The sequence below is a fragment of the Panthera tigris genome, chromosome A2, assembly GCF_018350195.1.
Source record: "Panthera tigris isolate Pti1 chromosome A2, P.tigris_Pti1_mat1.1, whole genome shotgun sequence".
Classification (NCBI taxonomy): domain Eukaryota; kingdom Metazoa; phylum Chordata; class Mammalia; order Carnivora; family Felidae; genus Panthera; species Panthera tigris.
The window spans coordinates 92,057,745-92,063,637 of NC_056661.1; the positions used below are offsets into that span (position 1 = coordinate 92,057,745).

The 5,893-nt window shown below is 40.8% G+C and overlaps 1 pseudogene; it reads right to left on the bottom strand.

Moving 5' to 3' along the window:
- Positions 1-513: 513 nt before the first annotated feature.
- On the bottom strand, positions 514-5,179 carry LOC102969422 (annotated as a pseudogene).
- Between the last annotated feature and the right edge of the window lie 714 nt (positions 5,180-5,893).

The following is a 5,893-nucleotide window of genomic DNA, read 5'->3' on the forward strand; positions in this document are numbered from 1 at the left end:
GATGGCAAGCACTAAAATCCCGATTTTAACAGAATAGTCATAAAAATGCCCCAGTGATTTATGTTGAAAGTAGTACGTTGGTACGTGGCTCTTGCATTCAGTACAGGAATGTACAAATGTCTTTTTATTTAAAGACACAAAATAAGTTGTCTGTAGGCATGTAATACGGTGACCGCAGTAAACCATTGAATGTTGTCAGTTGAAACTAGTAACTGATGGTTATATGACTTTTTAAAATTTTATTTTAGAGAGCGAATGTGAGAAAATCTTAAGCAGCCTCCACATTCAGTGAAGGATCCCATGACCCTGGGATCCTGACCTGTGCTGAAATCAAAGAGTCTGATGCTCAACTGACTGAGTCACCCAGGCTCCGTATTGTGATTTTCTTAACCACCAGTCAGCCTTTTCCTCAGTCATTTCCTTCAGCTGATGTCTCTGAAGTTATTGTTGAGGAGGACTGCTTTGACCTTCCTCTCACTGTGCATTTATAATAGTAAAGCGCTATTCTAGGAATTAGAACATGTCACCTCCCATGCCACCCATTCCGCCCATTTCAGGGTCCTCCTCTTAAGGAATTCCAGTGACTACAGCTTCTGCTGTAGTTGACAGAAAGGCCACTCCAGGAAGATCCAATAAAGCAGTTCTTATAAACTTAGTTGGGTCATTGGTTCCTTTTCCCACCATATCCCAAAAATCTTCAAGCATAGCGTCATGACCAACCTCTGAGGTACTTTGTATAATTTTCTCAGTTATCAGTGATCCTTCAACACCTGCATTCTTAGCAATGGTCATTGTAGGAATATTGAGTGTTCTTTCAAATAATTTCAATAATTACGAACTTTTCAACCTTCATTAGCTGGAGTTATTGAATCAGGCTGGAATGCACCAAAGCAGGCCACAACCCCCTCCCAGAACAATGCCTTCTTCAATAGCAGCTTCTATAGCATTGAGGGCATCTCTGCCTCTGTCTTTCCCTTCAATCACTTCAACACCACTTGTCCCACCACCCTTCAGCACAGCTGTTCCATCTGAGAGTTTTACCAGATGTTCATTCAACTTTTCCTTTTCATATTCACTAATTGTGATATTAACTGTTCAATATATTTCTTGAATACATTTTTCAACTGGACGCTTGTCACCTTTTTCTTTTGAGAGCATGGCATCATCTTTGGTCATGATGACCTCTCCAAATTTTCTGAAGTTGTAAGGCTGAACATCTTCAAGATTTAGAGTCAGTCCTTCTTCAAACACTGCCACCAGTAGCAATAGCCATGTCTTTAAGCTGTTTCTTTCTCTTGTCTCCAAAACCTGGAACTTTGACTGCTAGAACCTGAAGACCAACTTTTAGCTAATTTCAGAATGAGTATGCTCAGATCTTCTCCATCAGCATCTTCAGCAATTATGACCAAGGGCTTATGGTGAGCATTGGCAATTTCAAGAAAAGGTGCAAAGGACCAGACACTAGAAATTTTCCTTTCGCTCAATAAAATGTATGCATCTTAGAATTCACATTCTGACCTTTTGATGTATTAATAAAGTATGGAGAAATATAACCTCAATCAAACTTCATGCCTTCAGTAAACCATACTAGGTACGTTATATCTTGAGATGTTATGAAATCAGTTCCAGTGGAATTAGTATCTGATTCTCACCAAGAGAGGTCAAAAGCCAAAAGATTAACTGGAATGGTATACCTGCCTATAGAGTAAAGAGAATGGAGTTGCATCTCATTGGAAAAGAGGGGCCCTTTATTCTGGGGGGCCCCCTGAGCGATTCATGTTAGAACGCTGTGGCCCATCTGCCATTCTGAAGGGGCATGTCCCTGGAGGATGACCTCAACCACAAGTGACCCAGGAGAGGAACCAGCAGTCCAGGTGGAGCAAAGCAGCCTACTGGAGGAGGCATTGACTTATCAAGGGAATTGTAATATAGAAGACGACCCAGAGAAAGTACCTCTGAAAACACCACAAATACATCCAAGAAGGAAAGAGAGACCACACACCTACCCTGGAGAATATTCTGATGCAGCTTATGACTGCACCAGCCATGTAAGGCTTTGCTATTCTGCATGAAGCTTCTCTTCAAAAATACAACTTTGAGGAAGGAAAGAAGTGAAATGAATAACAGAGAAGCAGCATCTTCATTGACAGTTTTACCAGACTGGGACTGGCCCAAGCTGGAGAGAGGGAAAAAACAAACAAACAAACAAACAAACAAAACCAACCAAACAACAACAGCAACACCAAAAACTTTAAACACTGAATACTTTCAATAAGACAGAAGTGGAGGGGCACCTGGGTGGCTTAGTCAGTTAAACATCTGACTCTTGATTTCGGCTGAGGTCATGATCTCACAGTTCATGGGTTCAAGCCCCAGGTCAGGCTCTGTGCTAACAGTGCAGAACCTGCTTGGGATTCTCTCTCTCCTTCTCTCGCTGCCCCTCCTCTCCTCAAAAATAAATAAATAAACATTTTAAAATAAATGAAGAAAACTAAAACCAAAAGGAATATTTATTGATTCTTTTTTTTTGTTCTTTATTTATTTATTCTAGTTTCCCCTGACCTAGTTCAACAACTATAACTGAGTACCCCTAATATTGTCACAGTTAGAATGTATGTTTTTCAAGGCCCTTAAAAAACACCGATGTTAAAAATTGTGATCTTCACAATCTGTCACAGGAAAAGATAGTCACCTATTTCACTGACCCATGAAACAGGCTTAAAATTTCTCCAAAGTATCTAAGGTATAATTAGGTAATATCTGTGAAAAGTGTGTAGCCAACTGCTTGGCACAGTAGCACTCAAAAATGTTTGTCTTTTCCTTTAGGAAATTGGGTATTTTACTACCAGAGGACAAAATGAAAGAAATTTTGTTGTGCCAGTTTCCTGTATTTTAGGAACTTAGGGATTAAGCTTTATGAATTCCTTTTAGGAGCCCAAGTATAAAACTCAGATATATTGTATAGTTTGAAGAACTGTTCTATCAACTACTTGTCATCTGAGTCATTTATGTTTTCTATATGGAAGCATAAGAAAACATTTTATAAATTTCCCCTCCTTTGGACTGTTAGGAACCTGATGGGGAAGCCAGAAGTGGTATGGCTTTGGAATGCTACCTGCCCTCCTTAGAAAGGATAAAGGCAAGTTCACCTCTCTGTGAAGATGTTTGATTGGAGGGAACATAGAACTGAAATTGACTTTGTGCTGTGCTTTGTACAGAGAATTACATTTTAAAAGCCCAATATCTAAGTCGGCTTTGTTCTAATTTCAAAGATAATCAAAATATCTTCAACACTGTGGGAGGTCTCTCAGTAAACATGGATTTATATTTAGCACAATTTATTTGAGAGTCAGAAAGGCTGCCAAAATAGTCCAAACATTAAATTATTTCCATTTTGGAGGGGTATTACTGAGAAGTAATAAAATATTGCCAGCCTGGATAGGCAGCTCATCATCGCTAGTAAGATGAAAAGACCAATTATGCCTCACATGGACAAATGTTGATTAAAGAGTGGACTTCATAACTGCCTGGCCATGTTAGAGGCTATAATCACAGAGGAGGGGGAAGGAAGCACTTAGCAAAACACCAAAAGCTGCAAGGAGGAGTCATCCAATGAAAGAGGAAAGATCGAAATTTTAAAGAAAATGTCAGAGGAAATTGCCTGGTGGTAAGAGCTCTACTTATGTATGACTCTTAAGGAAATTGTCTTCTTAGAAAATTATAAGTTCTCAAAATGCCTTAAAAAAAATGGATCTATCTAAGGATTCTGCGGATCCCCAAACTTGGTATTCTCAAACTTTAGAAAAATTGTTTTTATCTGTCACAGCTCCTCATTCTTCTGAGGACGATTCAGGAATTGTGTGAGTTTGGGTTAGAAGAGGGGTTCCAGAGAGATACTAAGCTTGCTTTCCATTCAAGCCTGTTAACATGACCTATCAAATACTTACTGAGTATTTTTGTATGTGAATAATTGCCTGCAATTCAAATGAGGTAGCATATATAAAATTCAGGAAACAGCACTATACAGGCAAAGCAATATTATGCAGAAGATTACAATATGTAACAATCTCCATGTCTTGATTGAGAACCCACCCCAATGACTCAGTACTGTGCTGTGCATAGGAAAGATAGAGTTGCGGCTTTCAAGGTCCTAGAAGGCTACTAAGGGCAAACAACACGGGTGGGAAAAATTTTAAAATAATATGATGCGGTGTGTAATTAAGTGCCACATTATGTAACACAGGATTGTTAGAGTTCAGAAAAAGAATGAATGCAGTGAGAACTGGAAGCATTTTCTGGGAAAAGGGGGACCTGAAGTGGGACTCGAATAATGCGTAAGATAGGGAACTCTAGAGTTGAAAGGGAAGAAATTCCAAAAAAGAGAAATAGCAGCCCACAGGTTCCAGGGAGGGAATGGGGAACCATTGAGGCATAGGCCAGGAACACAGGCTCTGGATCCAGGTTTACTAGATTTGAGTCCCAGCTCCCCCCCACTTCCTGGTGCAACCTAGGCATCATGTGATCATTTTGTGCCACACTTCTGTTGTTAGTAAAATGAAGGCAACCATCATATCTATTTTAAGGGAATATTTTGAGAATTAATGGGTTGACGTATGTCAAGCACTTACACTAAGACCCGATACCTAGGAAGTACTGAACAAATGTTAGCTACTATCACTATTATTGTGTTGTTGTATACTCTTTAAAAAAATATATTTATTTTGAGAGAGAGTGCATGAGTGGAGGAGGGGCAGAGAGACAAGATCCCAAGCAGGCTTCCTGCTGTCAGCGCAGAGCCCCACATGGGGCTTAATCTCATGACCAGTGTGATCATGATCTGAGCCAAAATCAGATGCTTAACCGCTTAACTTACTGAGCCACCCAGGGGCCCTTACTGTTGTCCACTCTTAAAAGATGTGATTTTCATGGCTGGAATAAAGCCAGATTTTGCAACAACAGCAACTACAACTTGTTACAGATAGCGTGATGGACATTGTGCTCAACACTTTGCCTACATTGTCTCTTACTCCTAACAACCACCCCCTGGAGAGGGGGAGAGGGAAGGATTATTTCTCTTACTTCTCAGCTGAAGGAGCTGAGAATTAAAGAAGCAATTTTCTGGAGAGTCCCGCAGCTGGTAAAGAACAGTCAGCAATTGGAAGTGCAATCTTTTGGCCATCACCCCAGTGTTTTAAACTGCTCCATTACAGTGCTTTCACTTAAATGATGGAGGGTCCTGAGATTGAGGCAAAAGTCGGACACAAGTTTACTAGATGAGTTCAAAGTAGAAATGGGTTCAGGTTCAGGAAAAACAGCCTGGTGGTAGCTGGTGGCAGCCGGAATACTCTAGGAGAGGTGAGGTGAATAAACTAAGATGGCAGCCCTGAGACCTGAGAAGAACCAGTGCTATAGATTCACTCGGCAGGAGGCAAAAAAAATGGATGAGACTATCCTGGGCCCTGAAAATGAGAGATAGTAGGCTTGAGTCTTGGTGATGGGGCCCCAATGACTGAGAATGGTAGGTCCCGGAGGGCTGACTTGCTGAGAGGGTGCAAGAGGGACCTCAGCTCCTTGCACATAAGGCCATGCACGTTGGAGAGAGTGTGCTGTTTATCTCTGTATGTTTTACAATGTTAGCTGGGCCCATCTTCCATTTCCTTCATGCGACTGGAAATTAGCTTTCCTCTACCGCTGTGTTGCATTTCACTTGTCCCTTGGGAGCTCTTGCTCACATTTTCAAAGCTGCTTGCTGTATAGAAGTCATTTAAGGAAGGACAAATTAGTGCTGGAAGACAATAGTTACACCTAATGCAGTTAAAAGTTCTGTTTTGTAGCCTCCGACCCTTTACAAGCAAGGAGTAGAAATAAACATCATGGCTAATGCACTTTGGCA